A 17,204-nucleotide genomic window follows, 5' to 3' on the forward strand; every position below is an offset into this window, starting at 1 on the left:
GGGGGCTGGGTCACCCAGCAGCTTCCTGCTGGAAATTGCGTTCAGGAGAGCCCTTGAATCACTTTGTGCTCCTGTTCCTGCCCATTGGGAAAATTTGACCAGTCAGCCCTAGACTGCTTTCCTTTGGTGCTATACCCGTGAAAAGTGGATTTTCTGTTGCAGCCAGAGGCTAGACTTAGGCACTCATCATACTGAAGTGTGAGCACACCCAGAATATTGGCAGCTACATGACCTCTAGCTCATAACTAAACTTGTGCCCTATCCTACAGAAGAGGCCACTACACCATCCAAGCACATACTGTTTGGGCATGTCTCATTTTTGCAGTTAAGTAGCTGAGTGTAGTATTTAGATTAATCACTTTATCATTTTTAGGGCTCCAGCACTAGCACGAGATAAAAAGGACACATAGTTCAGAATGGAGTCTCTGTGTGAAAGCAAACAGCCAGAACTGTCTACATATTCTCAGTTGCCTAGGGAAGGCTGCAACATCTCAGGGTTCCCTGTTACCCAGAGCTCACCCCAGGCACGTTTGGCCTGGTAACTTAAGGTACAGACTGGGCATCTAATTTGGGAACCTATGCTCCCATGTCTGTGAATTTGAGAACAAGTGTTATAAGGAATTATATTCTCAGAAGGAACACTAGAGAAGGCACGGGCCAGGAAATGTTTCTGATGTGGCTTGTTTCCAAAGTCATCATGACTAAAAGGGCACCTTACAGTGCTGAGCCTCTCAGCAAGGCTTACAGGCTGGGCACATGCCACATACCCCACCCCCATGATCAGGGTTTAATTTCATTGTCAAACCCAGCTATGAAAAAGCTTTCAGCTCAGCCTCCAGCTTAGAGAGAAAGGAAAGCTTCGTGGGTAGAGAGAGACATGAGGCCATTCTTGTCCTCGTACTGCTGTCCCTGCTGTCCACTGTCACCCCAGTGAGACTCTGACTGCAGGGTGCTTGCCAAAAGAAACCCATGAGAAAAGTGCTTGCTGCTTTTGGAGCCTGAAGGCTACTAGACCCCCCCTCTGCCATAAGTAAGCCTCTCCCTAATTCTACCCGCCCATCTTGGTAGCCCCCCACCAAAAAAATGTGTTTGTCCTGGAATCTTCCTAAGTAGTGAGGACACATTGTATAACTTGTCTCAGAAACAGCAAGTGGTCACCTGCATGTTGCATACAGACCTAACCTGAAGTGGGAATGAGGACCAGATTTGGGCTCCCTCTCTCGTTCACATACACTTGCTATGCCTAGAGGAGCTATAACCCAGGCCCTGAAAAGGTGTAGTAGATGTCACATGCCCAGCTAGCAGGGAAGGAAGGGAAGGCTCACAGTCGCCCACCTCCCATGGTCTCAGGAGATGAGTCAGTCATGAGGCAATTACTGCACATCTGTGTTCATGTTCCACATCCTTAGCTTAAGGGTACAGAGCAGGTAGGCCGTCTTTTCACTGCTGATGTCTCTCCGGGGTCTTCTCTTTCACGGGGGGTGGGGGGTTGGGGGGAGGTTGACTCACTGTGGCTGAAGAGAACAGCTCCCTGCCCAGTACTCTGTAGCAGTGCTTTTCAAGCCATGTTCTCTGAACTCAAAGGTTACACAGGGACCTAAAGGGACTGTGGCTGTTGGGGGTGGAGGTAGTACTAATTTGAGAACTCCAAATTTAGGACATTCACAGGTGAAACTTTATTTATTTACTTATTTATTTATTTATTTATTTATTTACTTTGCTTTAAAAAATATAAAGAAGAGGAAGCATTCCATTCTGTGCATGCCTGTAACCCTTACTCCAGTCAGGGAAGGAGCCAAAGAGGATTGCTGGGGTGTGGTAGCCTCCAGCCCAGCTGAGAAAAAAGTGAGCACCATGTTCAGAGCCCTCGCCTTAAAGTGATAGACAGAGAGGAATATTGGAGGACGTTTGACACTTTCTTCTGGCCTTCATGCACATGTATACACAGATACACACAGATATAGTCTTTTTTTTTAAAGAAAAAGACTTTTAAAATTATAGGCTTTCGAAACAAAGATCTGACCCCTTGGCACAGCCCTTGCTGATGCTGAAATTCACTGATCGTTCAGGCCAGAGTTTCCCATCTGGAACTCAGGCTGGGAGGTACAGTCACACAATATGTTGTGTGTTTCTGCCATTGTGACTATGTGAGACACACCTTCCACCCTGGCCCTGCTGCTATCTTGGGGACATTTCTTCCCTCATTCATTACACTCATTCTCATTCATTGCCTCAGGAAGTTGTATAGGCCTCTGAACAAACGCAATGTGCTGCATTGTCTCCTTTCCCCCTTCTCTCCCCGCCCCCAATCCTGTCTGAGGTGAATGTTGGGCAACTTGAAACCGAACTGAATGGACCAGGATTGAAGAATAAGAAATTGTTCCCTGTAATTCTTGTAAAATGCCCACACAATGATGTTAGTAAATGAGTCAGAACGACATTGTGTGTTTCTGATTGTCAGTATCTTCACTAAATTAACTCAACAGCTGGATCTAAACAGCCCCTCCTCAGACCCTCACCAGACCACTGGGTTAATCTGTGGGGCTCTGCTTTCTCTTTCTTTCCTTCTTGATTTTTTTTTTCCCTAAAGGATTAATGGTAACCCTTTTTATCTTTTATGTCTGTTGAACCTTAGAAAAAAGTTATTTTAGCAGCACTAAAGAAATGAAAGTCACTATATTTCATAAGTTTAGCCTGTGATTTTTATCAGCATAGTGATGTATGTTTGTAGCTGAGTTTACATCAAAAATTATTCTTAGGGCTTCTTGAATGAATTATGGCAAAGAGAAAGAGTCTAGAAGTAGATAAGGTTTTTGATTTCTGCAATATATTCTCTTTTTCATGTTTTTATCTCTCATAACACAAGTGTCTTCCCAGAGACTGGAACGTGTGACCAACTGGAATAATTTAGTTGTGAAAACAGAGCAGACATGTTATTAAGCAACCCACTCCACAAAAAGGCGTTGAGTGTGGGGGGATAATGAAGCTATCCCCATTCTTACTTGAGACGTGTTTGTCAGAATTTTGAACAGAAAAGAAATGTTTTAAACCCTTCGAATACGGCCATTTTGCAGGGTTTATGGAAAAAGCTGCTGTCACACCATTCATCTGGTCGTCATAAGAAATACAGCTCGGGTTTAATTGATGCCACATCCCAAAAGTGTGTGAATAGCTGACTTGGCAAAGGGGCTGAACATTTGCACGGGGAAAACTCTGAATTACAGACTGCATGAACAGAGCAGCCAGGCTCCCCAACAGTTCTGCGTGCTCCTGCACCCTGCTTCTCCCTCTTAGGCCAGTGTTCAGAGAGAAGATTTATCACTCTGTCCCTGTGAGTGTTTAAGGACCTGGAGCTTAATGACTAAATAGATACAGCCTTAAAAGCACCTGCATGGATAAATAAAGACTCAGAAGAATTCAGAAAGTCTGTTTGAGAGCCCTGAGAAATTAAGAATGAGCTCTTTCTTGATTTAGGGGAGGAAAAAGCCTTTATTCTTCAAATTGGTGTTTTGTCAGTCTGGCTTGCCACTCCTTAGGGTTACTTGTGCTATTTTGAAGGGTTCCAACAAACATCTTTTTTTTTTTTTTTTTTTTTTTTTAGTGAATTTTAATGTCTCTTAGCAGATCCAGGCTAGATGTGGGCTATGGATGGTCGGCTTCTTAAAAAGCGCTAGTGCTGAACAAAAACAGGGACCTTTCTGTGACGTGGGAGGTTCACAACTCCATCACGCTGAGTCTGCTCTCAAAAGAATCTTGAGCAGGTTCAGGGTCTTTAGGAAGCTGCCATCATTAGGAAATCAGATTTAAACCTTAATAAAGTAGCTGTCATCTTTATAGCTGAAAAGTGCTTTGTATCTCAGTTAAGTATTGATAATACTCAATCTTAAGGAAGCAGCAGAATAGAGGTAACCTGATTACGTTTCTTACAATGGTATAATTTAAAGAAGATCTGATTCTGCAGATGCTGTGGTTATATTGGTGGGAGGTGTTCTGTTTTGCTTTGCTTTGCTTTGGTTTTTTGTCCAAAAACTGTTTGGACCAAAATTGGAACTCTGGGGTTAGGAGCAATGGCCACGACTCTAGTAAGTAAAACCCCTGGGTACTAGAGACCGGATTCAGCTAAGAATCCAGGAGCTGAGCCAGCTGGGCTTATTGGTAACCTCTCATTTACATGAATCTTTCTTTTCATAAGTACTTGACAAGATCTGTAAAGTAGTGTATTTAATTTACTAATTAAATTAAAGCTACTGAATAATGATTTGTCCACATTGATTTAGCTTAAATGGAAAAGATTAGCTTTGTTGTGATCTTGAGCGGCCTTAATGGCCAAGCCAGTTAGACACAAAGGCCCCTTGTGTCTTGTGGGTCAGAGTACATAGGTAAGCCAGGCTGTGATTGAATTGCCCAAACCTCACCCTGCATCCAGCTCTCCTCTGCCTCCCATTCTATTGTTGCACTGGGCTTAAGAGAATGTTAACGCGGTAATAGGCACAGGGCCTTCCCCATTATACGCCTTGCTATCGAACGGTTCTGCATGACTAGTTAAAGAAGATGGCAAGAAGATTAATGAAAGCCAGGCTAATGCAGAAGGGGGTACTTTTGCAAGACTTCTACTGAGGAGATATTAGAGCTGAACCAGAGCTTGGCTTTTTTCTTTATCCTGTGACCTTTGAACCTGCCTCACTGTTGAGAGCTGCCAAGGAAGTCGACATTTTGATTGATGTTGGTACACGAGTCAGTCTTTCCCATTGAATTCCACATCTGCACGAAAATAGCTTTTCCAGCAGAATTCATACTGGCTAGAGGTGATAGCCAAATTGATGGCTGAAATGCTTTTATGTAGTTTTCATTTAAACCTAAAAGCATTTGATGGTTTATTCAGTATCCAGTTCTCGCAGATTATATATGTTCACTTACATGCTCTTAATGGGTTTATCAAGCTAGATAGAGAGAAAGACCAGTATTGGGAATGTTCAAAGGTTTGCAGACAGAGCTCCAAGCAGACTTCATGAGGAGCAAAAGCAGTTATTGAGCAAAGTCATCACTATCCTTAAAACAGAAAACTCCACCTGAGCATTCAGGGCCGCAGACTTCGTAAATAAAGCAGAGCAACTGGCTCTGGAAGGCCCTCTGAAACCCACCACTGTGCCCGCCTGCGCCCTAGAGTGCCCCAGAGGCACTCTAGAGACCCAGCACTGAGCTCTTTGACCTTCTGAGACACTGGCATTCCATTTGAAAGGGATTGGCATGGGCTCCCTGTAAGACATCCCTCCTCGTGTGTCCTCACTAACTCTCCTATGTGGAATTTTCATGTCTGATTGTGTGGCATCCCCCTGCCCCTCTCCCAATAAAAGCAAGCAGGAAGGTGGCAAATGGATCAAGACTTTTTTTTTTTTTTTTTTTTTTAACTAAAGTCACTTGGCACACCCCAGCCCAGGCAGCAAACCCTCTGATCATCCACTCTCTTTTCTCCCTCTTTGACAGGGCAGCTCTAGCAGAGACCACACATAGCCACACTTCTCCAACATGACAGGCACCCTAGTTCAGCAGGTGAAGAAGCACATACCTGAGTTATTTTTCATTCTGTATGTGCCCCTGAGAAGGTGTGCAAGAGGAATGTAGGTGAGGTGAGTGGTGGGTGGTGATGACCATGCTGCCATGTTTATGCCCTGTGGCCTACAACCTACCTTCAGGCTCTGTTAACTCCCAGATCGGGCCTCAGGCATTAGAGAGTCCAGCAGTGTTAGGCTTCTTTGTGTCTGACATGGACTCACTTCCCAAGTTCCATATCAAATACGGTGAGTACTGCCTGGTGGCAGAGCACCGGGCTTTCTGAATTAAATGCCCCAGTTATTCGATTGCCCTGGAGTGTGGTCAGAAACAGAGTGCCTCTCCTCTTAACAGATATGTTCCCTAGCCCCATTAAGAGGGGTCTTCATCTAGCCTGTCAAAGGGAGTCTGCTGGGGTTTTTTAGTTTAATTACACTATCCAATTAAAACTCGTTGCTGCATTTGGATGCGCCTCTCCTTGGGCCTGAGTGGATATGACATTTACAAGGCTCGCCTTTCAAGCAGACAATAGTGTGATTGATGAGGTGCACGCTCAGTGAAGGAGCGAGCGCCTGCAAAGTGCTGCTGAGTGTGCTCAGACTTATCTATCATCTCCTTCCCAAACCAGGGAGTCTGGAAACATGGGTTTAAGTGACCAGGGGACTGCCTCAATTTATCCAAGAGTGTGGAAGGAAAAGACCAAGTGTGGCTCATGGTAAAGGTGAAGAAAAACTGGACATGGGATTTCATGTGGTCAGAGGCCAGCTCCAGGCCTTAGGCTCTCTGATGGCTGTAATAACCCCTAACCTTAAGCTGTAACTGCTCTTAAAGACACATCACAAAGTTTGTTTGTGTGTTTTTTAAGATTTATTTATTATGTATAAAGTGTTCTGCCTGCATGTATGCCTGCAGGCCAGAAGAAGGCACCAGATCTCATTACAGATGGTCGTGAGCCACCATGTGGTTGCTGGGAATTGAACTCAGGGAAGAGCAGGCAGTGCTCTTAACTGAGCCCCATCGCCATATTTTGGAACCATTCATGGAGGCTAGTGAGCATTGGCCAGCCCCAAGAGCTCAGCTTTCCAGGGTGTCTCTCATCCATTGCCCTCTGCTGTAGGCAAATGCCTGACTGGTACCACTTATGCTCCCACCTCCATTGCCCAAAAGCTCCTGGCTTTGGAATCAGCCAGAAGCAATTGTGCATCTTCAACAAAGGGACTTGGAAACATGGGTAACTTTGAAGGTTGTAGTAACAAGGATTCTAAAACAACCATTGCTGTTTATCCTGGGTGTATAGTTAAATAGGACCACATGCTTGTCTCTGTACTGCCTGGCCTGTAGAGGGTCAGCCCTGGTGAAGTTAGGAGGTAAGAGCCAAGTTGGTGGGTGAGAAAGACACCAGCAACTCCAGAGAGGGCTTACAGGGCAGCGTGAATGGCTGTGTTGTGTAAGACTGACTGCTGCTGAGGTACTCGGCTCTCACAGCCTTCACTTGCACTATGCCAGTAAGAAGTAAAGAGTATACCAGCATCAGCTGGTATGCTGGTATTTTAGAGGAGTGGGCACTTGGACCTGTGTCTAAGTTTTCATTAAACAGTTGGCTTGGGCCCATCGTAACAAATCAGTTATCAAGGTAGAGTAGAAAGTTTGCATACATGTGCATTTCCTAGACTTTAATTACTGTTCTCGAACTCATCCTTTCTTGGTTATTAGTACAAGAAGAAACAGTGAGACAGGGAAGAGAATAGACTGTTCTGTGAAAACAGATGAGGCTGACAGAGTCTGTTTCCTTCTACTTCTGCCAAGCCCCCAGGTGATTTTACCTATTTTAGGTTTGGTGTTGGGGGTTTGCCTGGGCATGTATCTTGTATCTGTCTCCTAATTTAGAGTTGGTCAGTTTAATAGAAAGACAGGATGGCTGATTGACCCACAACTGTGTGCAAACATGTCCTAGTCATATCTAGCCTTGTACTTTTGAGCTAGTCTATCAGTAGGAGCCCTGCTGGCAGGAGAAAAAGCCTACTAGGCTTTTGTCTCAGTCAGGAAGGTAAGGAAGAAGTCTGTCATCTTAGAAATCAGCATCTTTATTACCTAGTCATGTGCTACCCCATCTGTCTGCCTGCCAAGGAATCTGTCCGACTTCTAGTTCCTCATGTAACCCATGCTGACCTCACACTCACAGAAATCCTCCTGCCTCTGCCTCTGCTTCCAGAGCACTGGGATTAAAGGCATGTGCCACCACAGCCCGCTATGTTGTTTGTTGTTTTTTAATCTTACTTGCTCTGGGATCCAGGCTGACCTAGAACTCACTGTGTAACTCAGACTGGCCTTGAACTCAAGGCAGTTTTCCTGCCTCAGTTTTCTCAGTACTGGGATTATAAGTCATGGGCCATGTCCAGTTTCCACATTGTATTTCCATAATACTAAATTCCATAAATACATAATTCCATAATATGAGATGTTTAAATTTTAAGTTGTCCTTACAGACATGGAAAAAGTACCTAAACTTGCTTTAAGAAGAAAATGTGCCAGGTGGTGGTGGCATACAGATTTAATCTCAGCACTTAGGAGGCAGAGACACGCAGATCTCTGTGAGTTCAAGGCCAGCCTGATCTACAGAGTGAGTTCCAGGACAGCCAGTGCTACACAGAGAAACCCTGTCTCAAAAAGAGAAAAAAAGAGAGTGGGGTAGGAGGGAGGGAAGAAAGAAACTATATTGCTTCTGAGGTCCCATATACAATTTTCAAAATGAGCTAGCAAATTAGCCCTTTTATCATAAATGACTAGAAAACTGGACGGGATATTTTAAAGTCCTGTCTCAGACATTATGAAACACCAGGATAGGCCCATGAGCCCTAAAAGAAGAAAGGGGTGAGTGCAGTGAGACTTCCCAGGGAAGAGTGTCACCCCATGGGCTGAGACCAAGAGCTGGAGGGGCTGCCACAGCTAGTATTTGCAGAAGGGTGGAAGGGTGCACCTTGGGGAAGAGCTCTTTCTGTCTGGGCTGTCACCTGCCAGTACATGTGATGGCATATCCAGGACATTCAGTGATTACTCCGGAGAAGCCAGGGCTTGGGAATGGACTCTACTTGCCCTAGAGAGACCTCTTTGCCCTCCCAAATAAAGCTTAAAAAGGAGTCTTGAGTTTGGGAACAGAGTTCAGTGGTAGAGCTCTTACTACTGTGTTGGTTTGCACAAGAATGGCCCTTCTAGGTGCATATATTTGAGTGCCATCGGGGAATGTAGCACGAATTCTAATTGTTCTTGATAATAAAAACTCAGAGTCAGATATTGAAGTAAAGCTGAAGATCAGAGAAGCAAAGCAGCCAGCCACTAGAGAGTTCTCACCTTTACCAATACTCAGACTGAAACAGCGATCCTGTCCTCAGATTGCATCTCCAGATTGCTTAGAATGCACTGTTCCTCAGACTGTACTCCTCCTCAGACTGCCTGAGCTCCTGTTTCCTCCTGTCTTATTTCTCTCTCCGCCCAGCCATATGCCTTTCTGTCTCTACCTCTTTAATGTTGGGATTAAAGACCATCACTCTAAGTACTTGATCACCTTTGTGTGAGCTCTGTTTCTCTCTTATTCAGATTGTAGTGAGATATCCACCCTGCCCAAACCTGTAGCACTGACCACACCCATTTGGGCACAGCCACAGCGTGTCCCACTGGGCTATTCAACTGACCCTGCCCATGTTCGGCTTGTGCAGGTGCTCAAGATGGTGACAGTACACAGGTACAGCTAAATCGCTGTGCTGGCGGTTATCAGGGCTGGAGCGCAGTGGTTGGGGGATGGGAGCTACGGTCACTAGTACTCATGCTGGGCACTGCTAAGCTACAGATAACCCACTCCACACGTGAGTGGCCTAACCACAGTGTGTGGTCTAGTGAATTTGCCCACTGGAGCAAATGATCCCACTGCTGACACCAGATACTGTGTGGGAATCAAGATTCACTAGACTCAGTTCAGGTTAAGTGAATTTTACTGGGGGAGAATGCACTTACACGAGAGGCTGTGACCGCCACAGGTTCCAGCTCCAAGGATCCTCCCAGGCTGTTCCCTGTGACCCAGCCAGCAGCAAGAGAGAGCTCTCCAGTCTCGGGGACCTCAGATCTAGTCCTCTCCTCTGTCATGTCCTCACCTGTGACCACACCCGTATGGCATGGTCAGTGCTATAGGTATGGACGGGGTGGATATCTCACTACACCGTGGTGGCCTCTCGGAGATTTTTCTGCCTCTGTCTCCCAAGTGCTGGGATTTAAAGTGTATACCACCACTGCCTGGCCTCTATGGCTAGCTAGTGTGGCTAGCTTTGCACTCTGATCTTCAGGCAAGCTTTATTTGTTAGATCATTAAATATCACCACAGGAGAGTAGCACTATTTGAGAAGGATTCGGAGACATGGCCTTATTGGAGGAGGTGTGTATCACTGAGGGTGGCCTTGATGTTTCAAATGCTCAAGCCATACCTGTTGCCTGCAATAGAACTCTCAGGTACTTCTTCAGCACCATGCCTGTATGTGTGCCACCATACATCCCACCATGATGATCATGAACTAAGGTCTGAAACTGTAAGCCAGCCACAGTCAAATGCTTTCTTTGATAATAGTGAGGAAGACACCCATCAGGGCTTAAGCCTCAGCTCAATGAAGTACAAAGGAAAGGATCCTTAAAGGGACCAAACTGACTTACACAAAGACCAGTGACCTCCCAAGGCAGCATGGCATGGATACCCTCTGTAGAATTTCATTCACAGGATCCAGAATTCATTTAGCAGTTCAGACATACAAAGCTGGGCATGGTGATACACACCTGTAACCCCAGTACTCAGGAGGCTGAGGCAGAAGGTTAGCAAGTTTGGGGCCAGTCTGGGCTACATAATAAGACTCTGTCTCAGAAGACAAGCACTGTGAATTTGAGGCTAGACTGGTCTACAAAGCAAGTTCCAGGACATCCCTATCTCAAATAAATAAATAATAGAGCCGGAAATGGCAAGTGTTGGTGAATTAGCAGATAGGTGTGTTTCAAAACATACTATTCAAAATATGTTCAAAGGAGCTGGAGAGAATGCTCAGCAATTAAGAGCTTGTACAGCTCTTGCAGAGGATCTGAGTTTACTTCCTAGCACCCATGTCAGGAACTGAATAACCTCCTGGAACTTCATACCAGGGGATATGATACCTCTGACCTCCACAGACACCTGCACTCATGTGCACATACCCAAAACAAAGATACACACACCCATAGTTAAGAATAAGGTGAATATTTTTTAATTTTTTAAAAGATTTAATGTGCATCATGTGTGTGCTTGGTCCTTGAGGACATCAGATCTCCTGGAACTGAAGTTACAGATGACTTTGAATCCCGCCATGAGGATGCTGTGAATTGAACCCAGGTCTGATGCAAGAGCAGCAAGAGCTCTTAACAACTGAGCCATTTCTCCAGCCCAAATGTTTAAAAAAAAAAAAAAATCAAAAACTTAAAATGAAAAATAGTCTACCTTCCCAAAGGAGAAGAAATGTAAACTAAGGAAAAGAACCAAATGAAAATTCTAGAGCTGAGAAATAATTCTTCAGTCAAAACCTTCACTAATGGAAGAAATGAGGAAGACAAGAGAGTACTAACATGTGGGTTACTATTGCCACATAACACATTGAATTTTAGTGGCTTAAAGCAACATTTACATTTATTATAGGCTGGCAGGCAGAGGAATCCAGCATGGCTTGGCTTGGTCCTCTAGCTTAGGGACTCTTTAAGGTGTCAGCCAGTGTGGTGGTGTGTGACTATGATCCCAGCACTCAGGAAGTCAAGTTGGACTGCATTGTAAGATCCTGTCCAAGACACAGGGGGAAGGGAGAGAAGGAAAAGATGTCATAGAATCTTTTTCCAAGTTCACTGAGTGGTCTCTGGCAGAATTCAGTTCTTGGGAAATGCTTTCAGATCTGTGTCACATGGCCATCGCAATAAAGAACCTCACTAGATGACAGTGGACTCCATCAAAGAGAATGTTAGCAAGGAGCCCTAGTCTCTTGTGACCTAATTGAGAATGACATCCCTATAGTATTTCTCTGTTATTAGTTATTAGAAGCAAGTCATGAGGCCATCCCATAAACAGCAAGGGGTTACATAAAGCCGTGAGAATTAGGAGATGGCATCATCGGGCTTGCTCAGAGTCTGCCTACCAAAGTGAGTGAGCTGTAAGACAGCAATAGGAATGACTCAGACTGAAGCCAGTGGTGAGAGGGGAGGCCAGCCACTTCATCACACTCTCTGACAGCTCTGTAGCTGCAGTCTCAGGGAACACAAAGCTGCTCAAGAGTCTAAGATCTCAAACCACCAGTCTGGGAAGCCAGCAGTGGCTAACCAGGGTAAATATGAAGAAAACTACATCAAGTCACATCATAATCACATTGCTGAGACTCAGTGATAAAGAGAAAAATCTCAACAGCAGCCGAAGAAAGCAGCTGTGTACATCGCAGAGCCATGATAGGAATGATGGCTGACTTCCCGTCAGAAGCAATGCTGGCCAGCAGACAGTAAAGGGGCAGCTCTAACACACTCAAGCAATATCTACCCAGAGTCTGGATTTTTCAAGTGGTCCTTAGACAATAACGGTAAAATAAAGACATTCCAGACAGTCAGAAAGTGAAAGAGTTTGTCACCACCAAACCACAGCAAAGAAGTGTTGAAGGCTGAGGAGGGAAAACTCCAGATAGAACTCATCTCTCCACAGAGAAGCCCCTTGAGCTACTGCCATGGTTGGCACCTGTATAGAATGAACCAACTGAAGGGAACAGAGCAAGGTCTTGGGGCCCCGGACACAGCCTAAGCCAGCCCACCACCTGTCTCCAGTGACCTGAGATAAGCACAGTTCTTAGGGTGATGGGTTGAGTTAATGATGGGGAACACTAATTTAAATGGTAGTTCAGTAAATTATCTCTTCATCCTTTCTGGATACATCCCCTCAATAATCAGCCAAATGTATATTCTATTATTATATGTTGAATTTTGTACAAAAAAAGTGAAGCATATTTTGTGTTCTGGTATATCTATATTTTTACTTTTGCCGCAGAGCTTGGAATGTCTGCTCTCTGGCTCTTTATAGAAAAGCTTGTCTCGAAAGATGAAAGTAAAAAGACCAAGGGACCCTTTCATCCATGAGGCAGTGCTCCGAGCTTCTCGTGTGTCGCCTAACTTGCAGCAGCTCTCTGGGATGCATCTGCACTCATTTTAGAGCCCTAGGTTTGTTGGACTTCAACTTGTGATGACAAACTAGCAGACAAATGTTTCATTCTGGAAGTGAGTGGCCTGGAGCAGCACAGGAGTGCCAACAAAGGTTGTGTTCTCCCTTTGCCACTGAGGTGTCTGTGCCTTCCTCTGGAAGTCTAGCCCTAGCCCTGACTCAGTCTAGAGCAGTGATTCTCAACTTGTGGGTTGTGACCCCTTTGGCAACACACAATTCATAACAGAAACAAAATTACAGTTATGAAGTAGTAGCAAAATTAACTTTATGGTTGGGGGTCGCCACAACATGAGGAACTGTATTAAGGGTCCCAGCGTTAGAAAGGTTGACAACCACTGGGCTGGAGAGTTGTTTTATAACAAATTTCAACCATGCTTAGTTTTCTGGATTTCCCTCTGGAGCTTATTAAGTACAGGAAGTTAGAATGGAGGAGAGTCACCAGTTAAATAGTAAAGACATGGGGATGGGGTAGCTGCCAAGAGTAGATTTCAGAATAAAATCATCTCTGTAGGTGGAGGAAGCCCAGCATGGTGGCTCAAGCCTGCATTGGGAAGGTAGAGACAGGAGGAATGGGAATTCAGTGCCACCTTTGACTACATAGTGAATAGGAGGCTAGGCTGAGCTACATGAGACCCTGTCTCAAAAATCCAAGGGAGTGGTGGGGTCTAAGGAGAGATGATAATAAGCACAGACGTATGCAACAGTTGTGCAGCAAAGCATAGAGCCTTGTATAATCTAGAGGAAATCATGATATTCAGTACTTCTGCATATGAACATGATGAAAATAGTAATTTCTGGGCTGGGGGAATGGCTTAGTGTGTGAGAATGTTTGCTGTGCAGCCAAAATGACCTTAAGTTCAAATCTCCAGCCTAAAAAAAAAAAAAAAAACTATATGACTGCATGTGCATCTGTACCAGCACTGTCGGAGGCAGAGCCAGGAGAATCTGTAGGGCTTGCTGGCAACCAGCCTTGCTCTAGATTCATGAGAGACCCTGTTTCAAGGGAATAGGCAGAGAGTGAACAAGCAGGAGTTGGGGGCCATTCATAATGGGAGTTTTCCTGTGTTTCAGCAGCTGCTCCCAAATAACCACAGAGAGAGGCTTAATATTAATTGTAAATGCACAGCTTGTTCGTAACTAGCTCTTACAACTTAAATTAACCCATATTTCATATCTAAGTTTTGCCACGTGGCTCATGGTTTGTTACCTCATTTTGTAAGCATCCTGCTTCCTCTGCATCTCACTTGAGACTCCTCTGGCTCTGCCCTCCTTCCCAGCATTCTCTCTGCCCCCAAAATCCTTCCTAGCCATTGGCCAATCAGTTTTTTATTAACAATGAGAGTAGTACATATTTACAGTGTACAGAGATTGTTCCTCAGAATTTCCCCTCTTTTGTCTAATTAAGAAGGAATGTTTTAACTTTAACATAGTAAGATGATATATAACAAAAGCAGTTGAGGACACCTGTGTCCTCTGGCCTCCACATCAAGCATAGCCACGTGTGCATGCATGCATGTACACAGACACATGCTTTTTAGGTAGTTTCCTTTCCTCTTACTGGAGAGGAAAAAGTGCATACTATGGGATTTTAATGCTTAAAATAAAAAGGGGTATTTTGCACAATAGTTACCAAACTCCAGACCAGAGAGGTTTGGTGTTGGCATTTAACCTCCCATAGAGCCCATGTGAACTCTGGCATGCCACAAAGTCAGGGCCCTCAAAGAAGGAAATTTCCAGAGACTGAATGTATTTCTTGCTTCTCTATGTCTCTAGACGCTAAAAAAATAAAAATAAAAAAGTTCAAGCAATGCTTGGTTGCTGAGCTGAGCTGTCCTGTAGTATTTGCTGGAAGACTATAGACACCAGGAAAGTCAAAGGCCTAGTAAACCATTGTTTAGTTGTTACATTTGTGTGCGTGTGTGTGTGTGTGTGTGTGTGTGTGTGTGTGTGTGTGTGTGTGTGTGTGTGTGTGTGTGTGTGTGTGTGTGTGTGTGTGTGTGTGTGTGTGTGTGTGTGTTACTAGCAATTAAAACCAGAGCCTTGTGGCTCTCTAGGCAATTGCTCCCCGTCGAGCTACATGCCCCAACCATGATTCTTGGTTCATTTCCTGAAGTCCATGGAGACAGCCACTGCACCTGGGAGTGGAGCACTTGCCCCAAAGAAAAGCACTTGTCCAACTATTTTGAGTTGGACTAGCAACTCAAATACCATTTTTATTTGAAAACAACTGACAAAGTGATTCATAAAACTTGAGCCTTTGGCTGTCATTTTCTTAAAAGCTAGGTGAACCTGCTAGTTCAGGTAGAAAGAAGTGACCCCCACTTTATCCTAGTCATGAGAGCCAGACTGCCTCAGAACAAAAGTATAGCTTTTAAAAAACTTGTATCTATTTCTGAGAACTTGGCTTCTCATTTTCCAGATTTTTCTAACGCAATCAGTGGTGCTAAAACATGACTTCCGTAGTATTGCATAACGATGTGCTTCAGCATTGGGAGTATTTTCCAAACTGCTGTGTGATGCTGTAAACCCAGACAAGTGGACATGCACCCAGCATACCCCAGGGGAACCTATACACCCATGCTTACTGCTGCACTGTACACAGCAGCCAGGATGCCCATTGCAGAGGAACCCACACAGAAAATGGAGAATCCCAGTGGGATTCTCTATAGCTATAAAGAATGGAATTATGACAGAAGGGATGGAAGTAGTAATTATTAGGTTAAGCAAAGTAAGCCAGATTCAGACAGACATTCCATGTGTTTTCTCTCGCATGTAAATTCTAGATTTATTTTCTGTCGGTGTATATGCATATGTAAGGATGTGGCTGTAGATCATGAAACTAGAAAGGAAGCCTTGAGAGGTGATGTCCTCTTAAGGAAGGGGTAGACGGCAAATGAGGGTGTGTTGACGTGACACATAGACAGAAAGAAGGCTGTGGATGAGTAGAGACTAGCAGGAGCAGGTGGGCAGTGGGTGCATGGGAAAGTCAACAAAAGCAAAATGTATCTGCAGATCGAACAATGAACCACATCACTTTTTAGCCAGTTTTAAAAACTGATCAAGTTTTTGTTTTTGCTTTGCTTTGTTTTTGTTACTGTTTTTAAGACAAGAAGGAAAATTTATTCAGCATGCAACACCTCAACCAAGAGGGGGCTTGTTGTTTTGGTTGGTTCATTGATTGGCTGGTTTGAAACAGGATCTTACTATGTATCCCTGACTGGTTAGACATGTACACCACTGCATCTGGCCTCCAGCCAGTAGATTTTAATGTAACAGTACAGAAAACCTACTAATGGGAGTTTTTATGTTCTGTATTACAACTAAGCTAAAACACAAACACACACACATACTACACTACACTTCACTTACCAGGGTTGGTGTGAGCATGAGTGAATTATGCTGTATAGGTTGAGCTCACTGGAGAGTACCCTGCTGGCATTCATGAGATGTTGGTTCAATGTGAAGCACAGTATATACTCAAATGACAGTGGCCTAATGTAACCAATATAATAAAAGTAAAATAATGTTTTTAAAACCTGCTTACAGCTGGGCATTGGTGGTGCACTCAGTAGGCAGAGGCAGCAGATCTCTGTGAGTTCGAAGCCAGAGAGTTCCAGGACAGGACAGGCTCCAAAGCAATTCAGAGAAACCCTGGCTCAAAAAACAAAAAAGAACAAAACGAACAAAAAAAAAAAAAACCTTATGGGGTGATGTAAGGATTTTTCAATAAAAGTATGTTAACTTGTGAGCTTATTATATTTTTAATGAATAAATTTGTTTTAAATTTCTCAGTTTTAGCTTCTAGCATAATAAAAATTAATAGCTATCATCCATATAAGATAAAACTCTAGGTTCTTCAGTAATGTTTCAAAGTGTAAAGGAGCCCAAGACCAAGAAGTCTGAGAATTAGAATGTAGAGTCTTGAAAACTGCCTTCAAATGCTTAGAGCTGAAGGATGGCAGCCAGGGAACAAAGTATGGGACAATGGGGAGGGGACACGGGTCCAGACCTGCTGCTGCTGTCTAGATGGATGGATTTGAGACATCGTCTTGCTCTGTAGCCCAGGCTGGCCTCAAAATCCACATAGTCCTCCTGCCTTGCCTCCTGAAGAGTGCCAAAAGGACAGTCCTGCAGGTAGATGGTCAGAGAGAGCATAGTCAGGACCTGGTGAGGGTGTGGCTACAATCCAGGGAGGGCTGGGCATGTGAGAACTGGCTTTGTGTGCAGTGACATCTGCTGCTGCTCCAGAAGGACTTTCACTTGAAGGAAGGATGGAGCATTTATGTATTAGTTTGTCTTTTCTTTCTAAGGTCATAATTTATTATCCAGATTAAATATTGCATGATGAGCTGACTTTAACTTCTCTAGGCAAGCGGACTTAACAGATGGGCTCAGACACCTCAGAATC

At 44.3% G+C, this 17,204-nt stretch overlaps 1 protein-coding gene across 7 annotated transcripts in view; it reads left to right on the top strand.

Moving 5' to 3' along the window:
* The window catches only part of Mapkap1 (MAPK associated protein 1), a 218,143-nt gene that overhangs the window by 190,182 nt on the left and 10,757 nt on the right, over positions 1-17,204 (top strand). The gene's annotated exons all lie outside the window — the stretch shown is intronic.

The sequence above is a fragment of the Cricetulus griseus genome, chromosome 6 (assembly GCF_003668045.3).
Source record: "Cricetulus griseus strain 17A/GY chromosome 6, alternate assembly CriGri-PICRH-1.0, whole genome shotgun sequence".
NCBI lineage: Eukaryota > Metazoa > Chordata > Mammalia > Rodentia > Cricetidae > Cricetulus > Cricetulus griseus.